Raw genomic sequence first — 19,857 nt, 5'->3', positions numbered from 1 at the left:
GAGCGCAAAATTGCAGATTGCGCACGCGTTTGCTCATCCAGTAGGTTCAGCTCAAATTCGGCAGAGCGCAAAACGCTTATTGCGCACAAGTTTGTTCCGATTCTTTTAGCAAATTCGTTGAAATGCGCTCCACTAGCGAAGACACAACAGGCAGAAGAAGTGAGCGATTGATTTTGGACATCATTTTTAGTCTATTTTTTTCAAGTTTGGAAGGATATAATCTGACACAATCGAACCTCCACATTAACCATCAACATCTCCTGTGTACCTCAAGTGAGTTTTAATTATTCTGAGGAGGCTTTTGATGCATTTTGAAACACTTTTTGTCCACAATTAAATTTCACATTGTTTTATTTATTTATAAAAAAATAAAAAAAATAAATAAAAAAAAAAGTTGGGCGGCGATTTAAAAAGGCCTTCTTAAACTGGCAATTTTTTTTCCGGGGGGATGGGGTTGAGCTTTGAAAAATCTCACATATAGCTAGCCTCTGGACTTGGCATCTCTGCCTGCAAAACACTTTTTTGACGTTCACGTTAAGTGCTCCCGTTATACATGCAGCCTATTGACCAGAAAGTTTACAAGACCAATTCAGATGAGAATAAACTAAAAAGAGGCCTACGCTCTTACCACCCCCGCCCCCCCCCCCCCGAAAAAAAAAAACAGTAGATAAATTAGATTTGTGGCACACAGCATGTTCCAAAAACTCGCTTTACTTATAGTGCTGTAGCAACGCTATGTATCGTGGGACGTAAAAATGTCATTTTTGACGATGTTTTGTAAAAAGGAAATGCAAGCATTATGAATGAATATTGAGTGTGTGGAGAAAGTTTTGGTAGTGTAGTACAAAAGAAACTTTAGTTATTGCTGGCTAACGGTCAGTTTCACCTATCAACGCTGATTTGAAAAACGTGTAACGTTAGGGAGGCCCAACATATTAGACCCCTATAAGGATCACGGGGGAGCCTTATAGTTTCTAGATGCATAAGGTACGTTGTCTAACCCAAAACGAGGTGGGTACAGCCACTGCAAGTAGTGGTGGACGTGCGAAATAGCTTCATTTTGGGTTAGAATTATGACGCCATGCATAAATATTGAGAGAGGCGTATAACACTCTCACCCACATTTCGAAATATTTGTGTAAAGGATTTTTATATCCTAGCGGGGTGCCGCGCGAAGCGCGGCATCCCGCTAGTTATTATTATTTATTATTGTAAAGTCAATCTGACCATGACATTCCAACCTGCAGTTGTGTGTGCAGCGTGGATCATGTGTAGTGGCCGGCGTGTGAATCCATCCATCCAGGCACGTGTGACGAGCGCCCTCTGCTGTAGGAATTTGGGACAGCCAGTTTTGAGCATTATTTTTAATGGACCTAGTTTTGTCATGGTTTTGTCCTTCACTTGCTCTGTGGTCCTTCACATCAAACTTTGATGCAAGACACAGATAATATAAGTGTGTGATTTAAAACATAAGAAAGACTAACTTCACACAGAGACTATTCTTTGACAGGGTGTGTGAATAATCCCCTAGGTGATTCTGCCCCCCCCCCCCCCCGGACTATTGTGTCACTGCTTATTGTAAACTTTGAAATTAAAGAAAGGAGCTAGGTACAGGCGTAGGGCCTAAGGGATCTTAATTAGACAAAATGATACTGTGCCTGTGGATATAAAAGTATATTTATTAAAATGAATAATAATAGGAGATAGACTATTATTGCTCCATGGTTAAAGGTACTGTATGATATTAAAAATAATTGTTTGTGTAAAAACGTACTCGAAACGAGCACGAGAGGTTGTTAGTATAAAATGACAGGAAAAAAACGGAACAGTGTAAGGGAATGCTGAGCATCACAAAACACTATTTTTTTTTCTGGCGATGACACGGGATTGGGACTTGAGTCAAGTCTAACTGCATGGCAAATTCAGACTGAAGCTAGACTTTATTTCAAGCCTAAGATTGCGGTATTCCTCTGCATCAGCCATGAAAACGCCCCTACAGATGCTATCCTGCGCCCCAACTCGCAATGGCCGGAGGTTAATCTAACCATAGGAGGGCACTAACTCAGGCAACATTGTTTACCCGAACAATTAGGGTCTACATGACAGCCAAACCATGTTAAAGACCACACAAAATTAATCAGATTTTGTTACAAATTACATAAGGAATATTAGAACTTTGATATGAACTTTGATATCATGTACACGATTTTACTAAAAAACATTTTAGTATTGTTTTTTACTTCATTCAAAATTACAAAACAGTCCTGCTCAAATCTTTTTAAATTTGAGAATAAACCCACCTCTTCTTGAAAAATGAAAGTAAATGTCTTTAAAATACTACTTTGAGGGATACCAATCTTTAAATTTTCAAAGATCATTCTAACTCGTCGATCACAACGTCACTTTTGCATAACAATAACAAAATTGTACAAATTTGGGCACAATATTGTTAAGTGAAGTTGCAGGAAAACATTGAAAGGAAATGACAACCTATTGCTCCAACTACAAACACCTGAGCAGTTTTCAAGCGAGGTCACAAAGGATTTTCAGCCCACCCTTTTCTCTAAAATCAAGTCTCAAGTAATAATTGTGTTGTTTTCCTGAGAAGTTAACAGTCAAAAAGTTTATTTTATCGGAATATTTGGAAGGAACATCATCTTTCAGTCACTTGAAAGGAAATGTCATTAGATGTTGTAGAAGGCCATATGTGGTGATAACCAATTTGGAAACTTTGGAATATAATTGTTTCCTCCCCACTCTTTGTCCTGCGTTTTTAAAACAACAAAAACTAAATGTAATGCCGGGCTGCTGTAATGTAGCATTAGATGTTGCCATATCCACCCCCAAATACTGAAATTTTCCAGTAGCTTCAAGTGTGGAAATTAGAAAAAGCCAATTATTTTGTAAACAAAACTGCAAAATGTTAATAACAATAGAAAATACAAGCAAACCTCGTTTAAAAAGAACAAAAACAGATCTTGAAAGTACTTGTACGAAACCTAACTCTTCTTTCGTCATGCACCAATTTCTTTTCTTTTCATCACAATGCAAATTTGAAACTCACAAATTCTGAACTAAGCACCAGTGGAATCAAACCACTCACATCTGCTCTCATGGTAGTAGTACAAGAAATTGCTGCTATACCAAGAGAAATGTGTGTCAATCTGAAGTGCTTTGTTTAGTTACAAAACAGTGAGTATAACAACAGACAAATTTGAAAAATGTTTATGGGCAAACAATTGTGTTTTGTTTAAATACCAGTAGGCCTAGACCTTTATCATGATGCCTCTATCTTGGTCTTGTTCCTCGTATCAAATAATAATATTGAATGCTAATAATCATTTTGCAAATAGGAACCAGACTATTTTGTTCTTCCAGCCTCGGTTTGGTAACATTGATATCAATGGGAGAGTTTCAAGATGGCTGCACCATGATAAAGGTCTATTCTCACCCGTTGTATAATAATAGATGCATAAGAAAACAAATCTGTGAAAATTTTGACTCAATTGGTCATTTAATTTGCAAGAGAATAATGACAGAAAAAACACCCTTCTGCCCCAAAATCGTTGTGTGGTTTCAAGATGCCTAATAAAAAGCTTCATCAGACATGAAAGTCTTTTATTATTAAGCAAGAAATGTTACTTTACAGGGAGCTGATTCTCAGAATGTTTTACGTTATCAACAGCTCTGCATTGCTCGTTACCAAGTAAGTAAGTTTTAATGATAGCAACTATTTTGAGTAGTTACCAATAGTGTCCAATGCCTTTAAGCGAGAAATGTTACTTTACAGGGAGCTGATTCTCACAATGTTTTACGTTATCAACGGCTCTGCATTGCTCGTTACCAAGTAAGTAAGTTTTAATAATAGCAACTATTTTGAGTAGTTACCAATAGTGTCCAATGCCTTTAAGCGAGAAATGTTACTTTACAGGGAGCTGATTCTCACAATGTTTTACGTTATCAACGGCTCTGCATTGCTCGTTACCAAGTAAGTAAGTTTTAATAATAGCAACTATTTTGAGTAGTTACCAATAGTGTCCAATGCCTTTAAGCGAGAAATGTTACTTTACAGGGAGCTGATTCTCACAATGTTTTACGTTATCAACAGCTCTGCATTGCTCGTTACCAAGTAAGTAAGTTTTTATGATAGCAACTATTTGAGTCGTTACCAATAGTGTCCAGTGCCTTTAAAGCCATTGGACCCTTTCGGTACAGAAAAAAAAAAAAAAATTCACAGATTTAAAATAATTTACAGGGTTTACAGAAGGTAATGGTGAAAGACTTCTCTTGAAATATTAGTCCATGAAATGCTTTACTTTTTGAGAAAACGGTAAAACAATATAAATTCTCGTTAACGAGAATTACGGATTTGTTATAAACACATGTCATGACACGGCGAAACGCGCGAAAACAGGAGTGGGTTTTCCCGTTATTTTCTCCCGACTCCGATGTCCGATTGAGCCTAAATTTCCACAGGATTGTTATTTTATATATAAGTTGTGATACACGAAGTGTGGGACTTGGACAATACTGTTTACCGAAAGTGTATAATGGCTTTAAGCGAGAAACATTACTTTACAGGGAGCTGATTCTCAGAATGTTTTACGTTATCAACAGCTCTGCATTGCTTGTTACCAAGTAAGTAAGTTTTTATGATAGCAACTATTTTGAGTAGTTACCAATAGTGTCCAGTGCCTTTAATTTACAACTTGCAGTGGAAGAGCATTGTAGTGCTGCAGAGTAGGAATGCTATAGGCTGATGTTGCTTTGCTACCTTCTTTGGTTATGCATGTCATGATGGGCATGTGCAATCTGTATAGGGGCGACTTCTTCATACTTTGGATACTTTGCAGTGAGGGAAGATGGTTGGGACAGCAGTCTGCCTAAGTAAACTTTCAGTCCTTTGGTCGAGGTTCAAATTGATCCTTGTCAAAGTGCACTTGTAAACAAATTGAACAAAAACATAACCATTCATAAATATATTTGAAGGAATAGCATGTTGCCATAAAAGCTTCTGATAACATGTTTTATCTTTTCCAAATGCTCAAAAGATAAAAGGTTGCCCTATTTGTTTCCAATATCAAACAAGGCAAAGGGGCGCATGGCTTCTGACTGGCAACTCCCAATTTCTCAATTTGTAAGGATTCTGAGGATCACACATCAGAAGTTCCACCCAAAGTTTATTTAAAACAAAAAGTCTTTTCGTTTAAAATTCACAAAATTATGTATGTTTACAAACATAATTCAACAATGTTTTATTTTACTCAAAAACAAAATGCGTACAGTGACATTGTTGGTATCTTTCAAATGCATGTTTCAGTGGCTTGCTGAACAAAACCCTAAATGCCTAAAGTGGTCTTAGAATATGAAATGCATTGTTGAGCAGTTCGGTACAGTGTTAACCATCACTTGTCTCCAATTGCCGTAAATTTGTTGTTGAAAGTTTAGTTTTTAACTTACACAGTTTGAAAGTAAATGACAGTAGAAAGCTTCCCTTGAAATAGTTACTTACTGAGGTGCTGTAGTTTTTGAGAAATGAGTAAAACAAATAATTTTCGTCTCAGTTTTTGCATTTTAAATAGTTTTAACCAGTTATGCTATGTTTATGGTATAATATCAAAACTGGTTAATGGGTTTTTACATGCTAAAATAATTTTCACCTTGCTGAGAAGTAAATTTTGTGACTTGTTTTACTAATTTTTCAAAAATTACAGCACTTCAGCGAGTTGTATTTTATGAGAAGCTTTCTATCATCATTATCTTCAAACCCTGTAAGTTTAATTTAAAAAAATGGCCGGACCTTTTGAAAACAAAATTGATGCTTCAATTGAAGGCTAGTCTTTGACAATTACCAATAGTGTCCACTGCCTTTAATATCACACTCAATTGTTGCTATCAATTGACCATAAAAAAAAGTGTTTCAAGTTTACTTTAAAGGGGCACGCTGCTTGGGTAAGGCAACTTGGTGCATAAAAAGCGTTTATGTTTTTTTAATGAAACGCATATGGTAAGAAATATATTTTATAAGTAGAATATAATGAGCCACAAGAATATGCCTCCAAATCATGTGGTTTCCTTTAACTTTGCAAAATTACATGTTCAACCGATGCTCATCCCGTTAGTCATGGGGCATAATGTGCATGATTATATTCTACTTTCAAACATATGCATTTTATAAACGGTTACAAGCGCTTTTTATAAGATCGGTTATATTTTGAAGTTAAATGAGAATGTTGTCTCACCTCTATTTTCTCTATGAGCAAATAAATAGCAGGAATGTCAAAACAGAATCCTTTTCCCGTTGTCTTCTTACTTCCTAGTAACTGGATGATGATGATGAACCTTGACATGTGACCTGAAAGTAACAAACAAACACTACTTCTCATTAAGAACCCTCTTGTCAGTGACAAACTGCGGATATGGTCAATGTTTTTTGGGCAAGTACCGTCATTTGCTTAACTTCAAACATACAACATATCGCTCATGCCACAAAACGACCACAGCCAAAGCTCAGTGTTTTCTGAAAAAAGGTGTGTGAAGTTTAACTTTCAAACTGCTGTTTTAGACCATGCCTTTTACTGTAAACATTTTTTGGTCATCGTACTTGAAAACGATGAAAGAAAAAATAGCCTTGTTGCAAAGATTGTGTGCTTTCAGATGACTGAAAATGGCTTCATGCCCTAGCCTTGCTCAAGGCAGTCGCATTATTCGCTCCGAAAAGACGCAGCTGTAAACCCACCCGCCGTATACCCTGTGCATGGTGTGTAAAATCACACCGAATGACCAACCCGTATACACACTGTCACATCGCACGAATACTGTTCACACAAGTCATCGCACTCGTACATCACTAACCGCATGCGGAGGCCGTCAGGCCGACAGCCTTGTCGGGTCTGTATCTTCCCGTTTTAATGTGTTGTATTGAAAAAATTCCAATAGTGGACGAAATTGGGGGGGGCTCGAGGATATGCTAGTATGCAGCTTATGAATATGTATATCGTTCGTCAGACCTATCAGACAACACAGGATGTGAGGCAAATAAATTATTAATTTTGACGTCCAATCACGCACTTCCCTTATCACGACCTTTGGACCCTATCATGCGTCCGTGGTGGTGGTGTGTGAGGTAAACATGTCTCGTCTTTCGCGGTCATTATGGTAATGAGCTGACCGTGGGAACTCTTCGCTTATTATAGTAATGAGGTCAGTGGCTTCAACACAGATCCTACAAGGCTGTCGGCCTGACGGCCTCCGCCTCCGATAGTGTACGGGGGCATCGTGTCGTGCGATGTTACGCACAGTGAATACGGGTGGGTTTTAGGCACAGTGAATACGGGTGGGTTTTTATACAGCGGCGGTCTTTTTTCGGAGTGAATAATTCGACTGCCTTGAGCAAGGCTATTCATGCCCCTGAAGCCTTTGTACTTTGTACAAATTGAACTTTTTGACAAGGTATTTAGGCTGGTAACCTTTTTCTGGTAGCACAATTTTGTTGTGCTTAGCTAGTTTTTGTGCTTAAGCAGCTTTATGAAACTTAGCCCAGCACTGTGCATACTGCGGGGATGGGGGACACATTATTTTATAGTTGGCTTTACAGATGAGAACATGGGTCGAATATCAGTAAGCTGTTAATAAGCAGAAAATACTTCTTTCTCAGACAAACATCTTTGCTCGGAACAAATTACGCAGTGTAAGTTGGGCGCCAGTCACAGCAACTTGACTCATGATTTGATTTGGTTTGCTTTATGCTTTATCTAACTCATGCATACTATTAAGTCTGATAACTTACTGAGCATGACCTTGCCTCAATGTCACAATGATTGCAACTCACAGTAGATGACACTTTCCATTTAAAAATCGTATTCTGAAATGATTCTTATACACTTCTTACGAGATTCTGAAGAGAAAAAAAAAAACATTTTTAAGTTTCTCAAAAGATCCTGGTGTATTTCTTTTGAGATCTCACTAATTTACATATTAAATACTTGTAAGAATCACATAAGACTCTGATAAGATTCTTATAAGACTGCTCAATAGACTCTAATAAAATTCTATACGACTGCTCAATACAGGTTCTTATAAGATTCCTATAAGTTTCTTATAAGTTTGTTATAGAGTATTTTGTGAGGGAAGTAAGCCATGGCCCATTTTTTTTATTGACCATACACAGCCACATAAGCATATATAGCCTTGCCTGTAGTGTTGTGTTGGGTTGCAATGATGATGCCAAGCATAAAAGTGAATCACGGCAAACAATAATATAGGTTATTATTACATTCTTGTTGCTATCAATTGACCATAAGAATAGTGTTTCAAATTTACTTTAAAGGGACACGTTGCCTGGGATTGGACTTAGTTGGTGTTTAGAAATCGTTTTTTAACTTTTTTTTTATATAATATGCATATGTTAAGACGGATGTTTTAGAATACAATGAGCCACAAGAATATGCCCCAAAATTGTGTGGTTTTTCTTTTACTTCGCAAACTAACATGGCCAACCATTTTGTGGAGTATAAAATTTGACTCCACAAGCTGGCGTGTCATGTTAGTAGAGAACATTAGAAAAACTGTGCAAATGCTGGGCATAATGTGCTTAGTTAAATTCTACTTTCAACATTTTATAAACGGTTCCAAGCGCTTTTCATAAGATCAGTAACATTTTGAAGTTAAATGAGAATGTTGTCTCACCTCTATTTTCTCTATGAGCAGATTAATAGCAGGAATGTCAAAACAGAATCCTTTTCCCATTGTCTTCTTCCTTCCTAGTAACTGGATATGTTGAACCTTGAAATGTGACCTGAAAGTAACAAAGAAACAATACTACTCATTAAGAACCCTCTCGTTAGTGACAAACTGCGGATTTGGTCAATGTTTTTTTCTTGGTACGTACTGTCATTTGCTTAAAACACACCTCTGCCCACTGTTCTAAACAGGGATCGGCACGGGAAGCCGGGCAGTAGGAGTTTGACTAGGAGAGGCTATTTGAGACGCTGGCCATATAGAATGTTTCATGAGTGAGAAGTTGCTCAATACTTCACACACATTCTTGGCCGTTCCTAGCCCTTTGATCCCCACGATAAAAGTAACCGGCCAACAAATCTGATTAAAAACACAACAACATTTAAATTTATTTAGTTACACAGGGTAAAGAAAAGGGAAATGATAAATAAACCGGCACAATCTACACACAAACACAAAAAATTAAAACATCAAACATAGGTAAAAACTGGTAAACCAAGTAATTGAAAATAAAAGATTCTTAAAAAAAAAAAAGCAAGAGAGTGCCAGTCTACCTACTAACCACTGTAGGTTCTCTTGGTGGATCGAGGGGACTTCTCGCTCAGAACGTCGCTAACTCGGAGTGAGTTTTTACTATTTTTCATAATCCCAAATTTTCAAGCCCTCGCATCATAGGGTTTGGTTAGGTAGAGTGCCAGTCTACCAGCTACTACCGCAGAGTAGGTTCTCTAATGGATCCAGTGGACTTCTCACTCAGAACGTCACTTCCCTGGAGTGAGTTTTTATTCCTTCAATATATTCCCATAATCGCTAGTATCATAGGGTTTTGTTAGTTAGAGTGCCAGTCTACCTACTACCGCAGAGTAGGTTCTCTTAAAGGATCGAGTGGACTTCGCGTTCTTAACTTTACAGAGTTAAGATAAGTGGAATGAACAATTAACCGGCACCATCTGCACACAAACACAAAAAATTGTTGTTAAGGGAAATTTAAAAAAAGGCAAAAACTGGTAAAAACATGTCATTAAAAAAAAAAAAACAAGTTTCTTAAAAAAAAAAAACAAGAGATTGCCAGTCTACCTACTACCCACTGTAGGTTCTCTTGGTGGCTCGAATGGACCTCTCGCTCAGAACGTCACTGCACCGGAGTGAGTTCTTATTCCTTCAATATGTTCCCATATTCGCAAGTATCATAGAAACTTGTTAGGTAGAGTGCCAGTCTACCTACTTCCGCACCATAGGTTCTCTTATTGGATCAATAATACTTCTCGCTTAGAACGTCACTGCACCGGAGTGAGTTCTTATTCCTTCAATATATTCCCATATTTGCAAGTATCATAGAAACTTGTTAGGTAGAGTGCCAGTCTACCTACTTCCGCACCATAGGTTCTCTTATTGGATCAATCAGACTTCTCGCTTAGAACGTCACTGCACCGGAGTGAGTTCTTATTCCTTCAATACAATCCCGTATTCGCAAGTATCATAGGAAATTGTTACGTAGAGTGCCAGTCTACCTACTACCGCAGAGTAGGTTCTCTTATTGGATCGATTCGGACTTCTCGCTCAGAACGTCACTGCACCGGAGTGAGTTTTTATTCCTTCAATACAATCCCATATTCGCAAATATCATGGGAAATTGTTACGTAGAGTGCCAGTCTACCTACTACCGCAGAGTAGGTTCTCTGATTGGATCGATCGGACTTCTCGCTCAGAACATCACTGCACCGGAGTGAGTTCTTATTCCTTCAATATATTCCCATATTCGCAAGTATCTCAGGAAATTGTTACGTAGAGTGCCAGTCTACCTACTACCGCAGAGTAGGTTCTCTTAGTGGATCGATCGGACTTCTCGCTCAGAACGTCACTGCACCGGAGTGAGTTCTTATCCTTCAGTACAATCCCATACTCGCAAGTATCTTAGGAAATTGTTACGTAGAGTGCCAGTCTACCTACTACCGCAGAGTAGGTTCTCTTATTGGATCGTTCGGACTTCTCGCTCAGAACGTCACTGCACCGGAGTGAGTTCTTATTCCTTCAATACAATCCCATATTCGCAAGTATCATAAGAAATTGTTACGTAGAGTGCCAGTCTACCTACTACCGCAGAGTAGGTTCTCTTATTGGATCGATTCGGACTTCTCGCTCAGAACGTCACTGCACCGGAGTGAGTTTTTATTTCTTCAATACAATCCCATATTCGCAAGTATCATGGGAAATTGTTACGTAGAGTGCCAGTCTACCTACTACCGCAGAGTAGGTTCTCTTATTGGATCAATCGGACTTCTCGCTCAGAACGTCACTGCACCGGAGTGAGTTTTTATTCCTTCAATACAATCCCATATTCGCAAGTATCATGGGAAATTGTTACGTAGAGTGCCAGTCTACCTACTACCGCAGAGTAGGTTCTCTAAGTGGATCGATCGGACTTCTCGCTTGGAACATCACTGCACCGGAGTGAGTTCTTATTCCTTCAATATATTCCCATATTCGCAAGTATCATAGAAACCTGTTAGGTAGATTGCCAGTCTACCTACTTCCGCACCATAGGTTCTCTTATTGGATCGATCGGACTTCTCGCTTAGAACATCACTGCACCGGAGTGAGTTCTTATTCCTTCAATATATTCCCATATTCGCAAGTATCATAGAAACCTGTTAGGTAGAGTGCCAGTCTACCTTATTCCGCACCATAGATTCTCTTAGTGGATAGATCAGACTTCTCGCTCAGAACGTCACTGCACCGGAGTGAGTCCTCCAATATATTCCCATATTCGCAAGTATCATAGAAACCTGTTAGGTAGAGTGCCAGTCTAACTACTTCCGCACCATAGGTTCTCTTATTGGATCGATCGGACTTCTCGCTTAGAACATCACTGCACCGGAGTGAGTTCTTATTCCTTCAATATATTCCCATATTCGCAAGTATCATAGAAACCTGTTAGGTAGAGTGCCAGTCTACCTACTTCCGCACCATAGGTTCTCTTATTGGATCGATCGGACTTCTCGCTCAGAACGTCACTGCACCGGAGTGAGTTCTTATTCCTTCAATACAATCCCATATTCACAAGTATCATAGAAACTTGTTAGGTAGAGTGCCAGTCTACCTACTTCCACACCTTAGGTTCTCTTATTGGATCGATCGGACTTCTCGCTCAGAACGTCACTTCACCGGAGTGAGTTTTTATTCCTTCAATATATTCCCATATTCGCAAGTATCATAGAAACTTGTTAGGTAGAGTGCCAGTCTACCTACTTCCGCACCATAAGTTCTCTTAGTGGATAGATCGGACTTCTCGCTCAGAACGTCACTGCACCGGAATGAGTTCTTATTCCTTCAATATATTCCCATATTCGCAAAAATCATAAAAACTTGTTAGGTAGAGTCCCAGTCTACCTACTACCGCACCTAAGGTTCTCTTATTGGATCTCTCTATAGTTCTCTCTATTAACGACACCGCCTCATAAAGAGTTTGTATCCCTTCAATATATTCCCATATTCGCAAGTATCATAGAAATTTGTTACATAGAGTGCCATTCTACCTACTACCGCAGGGTAGGTTCTCTTATTGTATCAATGGACTTCTTGCTATTAACAGCACTGCCTCATTAAGAGTTTGTATCCCTTCAATATATTCCCATATTCGCAAGTATCATAGAAACTTGTTAGGTAGAGTGCCAGTCTACCTACTATCGCACCTAAGGTTCTCTTGATAGATCAATGGACTTCTCGCTATTAACGTCACTGCCTCATTAAGAGTTTGTATCCCTTCAATATATTCCCATATTCGCAAGTATCATAGGAATTTGTTACATAGAGTGCCAGTCTACCTACTACCGCACCTAAGGTTCTCTTATTGGATCAATGGACTTCTCGCTATTAACGTCACCGCCTCATAAAGAGTTTGTATCCCTTCAATATATTCCCATATTCGCAAGTATCATAGGAATTTGTTAGGTAGAGTGCCAGTCTACCTACTACCACACCTATAAGGTTCTCTTATTGGATCAATGGACTTCTCGCTATTAACGTCAACGCCTCATAAAGAGTAGTTTGTATCCCTTCAATATATTCCCATATTCCCAAGTATCATAGAAACTTGTTAGGTAGAGTGCCAGTCTACAACTACTACCGCAGAGTAGGATCGAGTTGGAACAACCTGTTTTGGGAATAAAGTTTTGTTAACATTGCATATAATATGATAAAGTAGGTAACAGTGTATAAGATATATAATGCCCACCTAACTAGAACCGACCAATTCGCTTAGCTGCAAAGAGCGCTCCTTACATCAAAGAGCCTCGTCCTGATCATTGACAACAAAAAGAATACAGTTAGTAACCAGGGAAGACGAGGGAGCTTTGGATCCAGGCAACCTGTTAAGGGACTAAAGTTTTGTTAACATTATATATGATAAAGTAGGTAATAGTGTATAAGATATTTATTGCCCACCTAACTAGAACCGACCAATTTGCTTTGCCGCAAAGAGCGCTCCATACATCAAAGGGCCTCGTCCTGCTAGACAACAAAAAGAATAGTTAGTAACCAGGCAACCTGTTTAGGGACTAAAAGTTTTGTTAACATTACATATATGATAACATAGGTAACAGTGTTTAAGATATTTAATGCCCACCTACACCTAACTAAAACCAATCGATAGCCTTGGCCGCGTAGAGCGCTCCATATACGAGGGGCCTAATGGTTGACACCACTAAGAAAATGGTTATCAGTGTTTCAAGTTCATACGTCCATGGCCATTAATAGATGAGGTGGGTGACTTCGGCATTCAAAAGTGTCGTGGTTGGAGAGGAGAACGATCCATAGAAAGTTAGTTGATGCTATGCAAACAGATGACTGTGATCCATAGAGAGTTCTCTAACAACGTCATCACCACGTAGGACTCAACAAATGCATCGAATTAAAGGTAATTTATTTTTACTATTATTATAAGGTATTACATGAAATTTCACAATGCTTTACATTCACAAGGTTACAGGAAAACCAACAAATCAGTAAGCAAATAATGAAGCAGTTATATGAAAATGAAGAAATAATCCAGGGTCATATAAAAAAGAGATTGGCACAATGTGTTTTTTTTGTTCAATTGGCTGATGACATAAATACACTGAATTAGAACCAAATAAAATGTTTATTTAAAAGCAAAAACAGTGGATAAAAAAACACACAAAGCAAATACATTATTAAATTTGTCTGAAACACGAGTTCAAAATTTTATTTCACTCTGTCAGAACTAACCCACAAAAAATGACCAGTAGAGACTATTTAACAGTGACAGTTACAAGGTTAACCAGTTAACTGACCAACATCCGCGTAACCATATTTATTTTTGACTGTTCAGCTAAATAACGTCCGTCGATATATCGAAAATACTTAATACACAACGTTTTTTTGAGATAGATACCGCGGATGTAACATTTTTAATCATATCGAAATATAGAAAATGTTGATAATATCACAATTTGTTCAATATTATCGGCAATTTTGATTAAGCAAAAACCTGGCATGCAAACCTCCAGCGGAATTTTTTTTCCCACTGCTCGCGTGTACCGAAGCTAACCGTTTGTCTGGCTCCCCCAACATACCCTTATAAATACAAAAAGGGAATAAAAAATACAGGAGCCAGACTAAGCCAGTGTAGAGGGTATGCTAATTGAGGAGAAATGTGTCCTAGCCGCATAATGGGACCTTTACGCGTCTGGTTCCCCCTCAATTGCCTTACACATCGAACAATGAAAACACTACAGAGCCAGATTGTGCAAAAATAGTGTAGAATGTATGCTCATTGAGGATAATCGTGTCCTAGCCCCACAATGGGACATTTGTGTTTTAGACAAACTACCCGGCGGGAGCCGGAGCATGCCTAATGCAGGGAACCCCAGGGGTCGTTACCTCTTGCCTATAGCAAGCTGTAGCACCAATGGTAATCACATCTTTTTCTCATTGTTCTAACAAAAAATACGTCTAACAATAAGTGCGAAGGATGAACGGCAATGACATCAGGGGGGCCGTTGCCCCCCCCCCCACCACATTTGAAAAGTGTCAATTTGGCCCCCTTACTTTATACTGAGCTTTTAAAAACAAACAAAGATTTTGCTGACAACCCTGTTTGTTTAATATAATACACCTTTATATTTCTCAAGATAACCTTATTCATATAACAAAAAACACCAATTTACGCCGATCGTTTGCTCGATTGGTCAGTGCGCTGATTTGTGCGGTGTGTGTCCCGCAGATGGCCGCGCCATACACCGCCACGCACGACGTGTGTCTGTGCATACTACAGTACACTGCCCCGTGTACAGTTTACAATTTCATCAAAGCAGAGGGTTGGTTTGTAAAGCCATTCTATCAAAACGTTAACATTTACATGAATATTGAGCCAATAAAAGACTGGCATGCCCTACTGACTTGGTGTTCAGTTCGAACATCTCTGACATCCCAAGGTTATAAAAATATCCGTGGTGACCCAATAAAGCTTATTTCCATTGGGGTCGCAATGAAATACATAATGTGGTCCTTAAAGTACACACAGCACAGAGGTACATCGCGCAGAGCAGCATGCTACTATCAAGTTGCCTATACAATTACTATCATTAAAAATATAAACAGGCCCTATAGTCGTGTTATATTTACAAATTGAAACAGACGATTGGAACCAAATGTCTTCACTGACATCTAGCAAACTGACTCAAACAAGGGAGTCTCTTTATGAAGAAACTCATGTAAACCAATATACGCTTATAAATATTAACAGCGACTTTTATTTATTAAATAACATACGTAGACCAACAAGAACATGTTTGCACCAATGACCATGGTAGAACAAATTTATTATCCACTGATAACAGTTCCTTAAAAACATCCCACAAATGAACATTTATTTTTCAGGTCGACAATAACAATTTAAGCATACACTAGAAAACAAATATTTATGAACATAAAAATGAAGGACGGATGCAATGTATACAATTTGAAGGGAATAACTACAGATATTAGGATAATTTCTACAGACAGACAAGGACTAGGATGACAAGGACAAAAAACAAAAGCAACCAAAAACAGAAAGTAAAAAAAATAAAATAAATAAAAAAATAAAAAATGACACGGACCAGACTAATCAATAAAAATACCTATCGACACCACAGTCTTTGTACAATTAGTGTATATACTACAATTACATACCCTGCCGAGAACAACATTTTGATTTGATTTGATTTGTATTTATTCAGATAAAAAAAAATTCAAAACACAAACACAACAATAGGAGAAAAGACGATGAAATAAGAAAATTTAGTTTAGAAACACAATAAAAATAGAACACCAAAATATACAAGGATAACCAAAAAAAGCCAATATCTGTGGCTTAGTTCCGTTGGGCTCCTATGAAACACCCAACTAGGTGCTTTAAGTACACACCTCACAGAAGGACATCGCGCAGCGCATGCCAGGCTACTATCAAGTTGCCTATAAAATTATTATCAATAACATGTCAGTAGGCCCTATAGTCGTGTTATATTCACAAATTGAAAATGACGATTGGAACTGAATGTCTTCACTGACACTCGCATCCCTTTCTATAACACCATAGTAAGCGCGTACACAATAAGTGAATGTTAAGGTTTATAAAAATATACTTTAGTTCCATTTCAGTACCCGGAATTATGACAATTGAAACCTCAACAAGTAGGACTCGAGACCCAACGTCGGACGCAGCCGTAGCAATTTGGCGGCGGGAAAAGGCGCCGCAGCATACCCCATTTTGCGCTTAAAGCCGATCAACCTTTTTTATGTACATAAAATTTGCCTCTAATGTTGTGCTTTTCAAAGGGGTGTTTTGTTTACAAATTGACTAAAAAAATGCAATCTTTAAGAAGAAATGCATGTAAACAGTTATATATTCATAAATATTTAATGGCGACTTTAACTTCACATGTAGACATATAAGTACATGTTTGCACCAATGACCCTGGTAGAACAAATTTATTATCCTCTGATTACAGTTCTTAAAAACTCTCACAATATCGAGGTCATACCCTGCCAAGAACAACACTTTGAATTTATTTGAATGTTAACTATACATACACAATAGGAGAAAAGACAATGGAATCAGATAAATTAAGTAAGAACACGAAAAAAAAACACCCGGATAACCGATCCTAGGATAACCGAATAAACCATTGGGATGTCTCTGACTACCCATCTTGGTCCCTAAAGTACACACTGTGACACAGCACAGAGGGAGACACCGCGCAGAGCATGCGAGGCTATTAGTAAGTTGCCTATAAAATTACTTTCATTAAAAATGAGATAGTCGTGTTATATTTACAAATAGAACCAACGTTTGGAACCGAATGTCTTCACCGACATCCAGCAATAATTTTCATTGACATCCCTTTCTACAACACCATGGTAAATATGTTTACCATAAGTTCATAAGTATATATAAGAATATACTTAAGTTTCATTTCAGTATCCTAAATTATGACGATCGAAACCGTCACAACAATGGGAGAAAAGACGATGAATTAAGATCAATTAATTTAGAACACAATAAAAATAGGACACAAAAAATATCCAAGGATAACCAAATAAAGCCAATCTCTTTGGCTTATTTCCGTTGGGCTCCTATGAAATACCCAACTTGGTGCTTAATAAAGTACACACAGCACAGAGGGAGACCGCGCAGAGCATGCCAAGCTACTATCATTGACTTGGTTTGATTTGATTTGAATTTATTTGGATAAAAACATGTCAAAAATACATACACAGCAATCGGAAACAGACGATGAAATAAGATAAATTAATTTTGAACACAATAAAAATAGGACACAAAAATAAACAAGGATAACCCAATAGTTAGACAATATCTTTGGCTCATTTCCGTTGGGCTCCTATGAAAAACCCAACTTGGTGCTTAATAAAGTACACACAGCACAAAGACACCGCGCAGCATGCCAGGTTTAGTATCATTGACAGAACTTGATTTGATTTGAATTTATTTGGATAAAAACATGTCAAAAATACACACACATCGCAATCGGAAACAGACGATGAAATAAGATAAATTAATTTCGAACACAATAAAAATAGGACACAAAAATATACAAAACAAGGACAACCCAATTAAGCCAATTTTTATCTTTGGCTTATTTCCGTTGGGGTCCCTATGAAATACCTCACAATTGGTCCCTAGTATTTATATAGCAAGAGGAACACCGCGCCGAGCATGCCAGTTGCCTGTCACTATACTTAATCGTGCTATGTCATGTCAGATACATGTATACGTATGTCGTGCTAATTTACAAATTGAAACCAACGATTGAAATCGAACGTCTTCACTGACATTCACATCCCTATCAACAACACCATAGTAAGCACGTACATGTATACAATATAAGTGAACATTAAGGTTTAAACATACTTATTTTCCATTTCGTATCCGGAAATATGACGATTGAAATCTCCACAAGATGTATGACGTTCGCACTTGTCTTGAAACCCCGCCGTCGAATGAAGCTATCGGCGGCGGGAAAAGGCGCCCGCAAGTGATAACCCATTCCCCCATGGTTCCCTACACGTTCTGTGTACAAAATTCTTTCAAGACCACAGGGCGCAACTTCATAGCTCTGTTTATCGCCAAATTCTGCGATAATCGTAGAATTGTGGACAAGTCGTTTATGGTCCCACGCAGTGAGATAGTCGAGTTGCAGCGGGTGCTCTCTGCTGGTTGCGCGACTACTGCGCGCTGCCCGACTCTACTTCCCATAATGTAGAGTAGAAGTCGGATGCCACGGGCATCTTCTGTTTCTTGCGGTGTATGTGTGTTTTGCCTGTTGGTAACCATGTGGTAACCGTGAAAACACACGGAAAAACTGCAAGAAAGAAAAACCCACAGCATCAGATGATATTGAAGATGATAAACCGGGAACCCATCTCTATGCACCGAAACAAATCTGACCCAGAAGAAACAAAATTTAGTTATAGAAACCGACACAACTACAGGGTCCCCCATCTACACATTATTGTCAATTAGTGTTTTCCTTGGGGATGGAAACATGCGAGGAAATTTGCATGAAACAAAATAAAACCCGGCAATTCATGCACCTTCGCTTTGCTTATACGCATGAAAAATACTTTTACTCTATCGGACGACATAATAATAACACTGACACATCGATCTGATTTCATAAGTATTTAATATTCAAAGCATGGGTAGCGGTAGCCCTGGCGGCCTTACACTTTCGTATTGTACTGTGTACTAGAGGAAAAGTCCTATATAGGGCTAGGGTAGCGGCCGCCTTGACCAAAGAGTTACACATATTTTCGATCATTATGTTTTTATATAGAGTAGTAACCAAGTTCGTAATAAATTAGCCACACTTCTGCTCTACTATTAGAGCACTGCCTTTAAAGCCAGTGGACACTATTGGTAATTTAATTACTCAAAATAATGGTTAGCATAAAACCTACGAGTAATGGGGAGACGGGTTGGTGGTATAAAACAATAAAACATTGTGAGAAACAGCTCCCTCTGAAGTGACGTAGTTTTGGAGAAAGAATAATTTGAATAATTGAATAATTCTCCACATATTTGATTTCGAGACCTCAGATTTAGAACTTGAGGTCTCGAAATCAAGCATCTAAACGCACAAAACTTCGTGTGACAAGGGTGTTTTTTTCTTTCATTATTATCTCGCAACTTCGACGACCAATTGAGCTCAAACTTTCACAGCTTTATTTTATGCATATTTTGAGATACACAAAGTGAGAAGACTTGTCTTGAACAATTATACCAATAGTGTACAGTTTCTTTAATTTAGGCTCTCGGACACTTCAGTCCGTCTTGGTAGTTCGTACCTTCCATCTTTCCCTTATGTGTTTAAATCTGTACACTCAACCTGCAATATTGATGTTTGGCTCACGAACACCCTAATGCACTTAAAAGGATATAACATGAGCTAAGCTTCCCTTCACCCGCTGGGTATGAATCTTTGGGTGAAAATATTTAACAACAATCTCTTATGTTGAACAGAACTAATCGGGTTGTCTGATGTCCAAGATGTGGTGTATACATTAGCGTGTTGTTAACAACCACACCTTGTGTCA

At 38.3% G+C, this 19,857-nt stretch overlaps 1 long non-coding RNA gene across 1 annotated transcript; it reads right to left on the bottom strand.

The window, feature by feature from the left end:
• Positions 1-4,885: 4,885 nt before the first annotated feature.
• On the bottom strand, positions 4,886-18,257 carry LOC139948467 (uncharacterized). The gene is made up of 4 exons (XR_011787449.1): positions 18,173-18,257; positions 8,689-8,797; positions 6,243-6,355; positions 4,886-4,939 (listed from the first exon to the last, which is right to left on the bottom strand). It is a non-coding gene; the product is annotated as an uncharacterized lncRNA (long non-coding RNA).
• Between the last annotated feature and the right edge of the window lie 1,600 nt (positions 18,258-19,857).

Source organism: Asterias amurensis, chromosome 15 (genome assembly GCF_032118995.1).
Source record: "Asterias amurensis chromosome 15, ASM3211899v1".
Lineage (NCBI taxonomy): Eukaryota > Metazoa > Echinodermata > Asteroidea > Forcipulatida > Asteriidae > Asterias > Asterias amurensis.
This window is presented reverse-complemented; position numbering and strand designations above follow the sequence as displayed.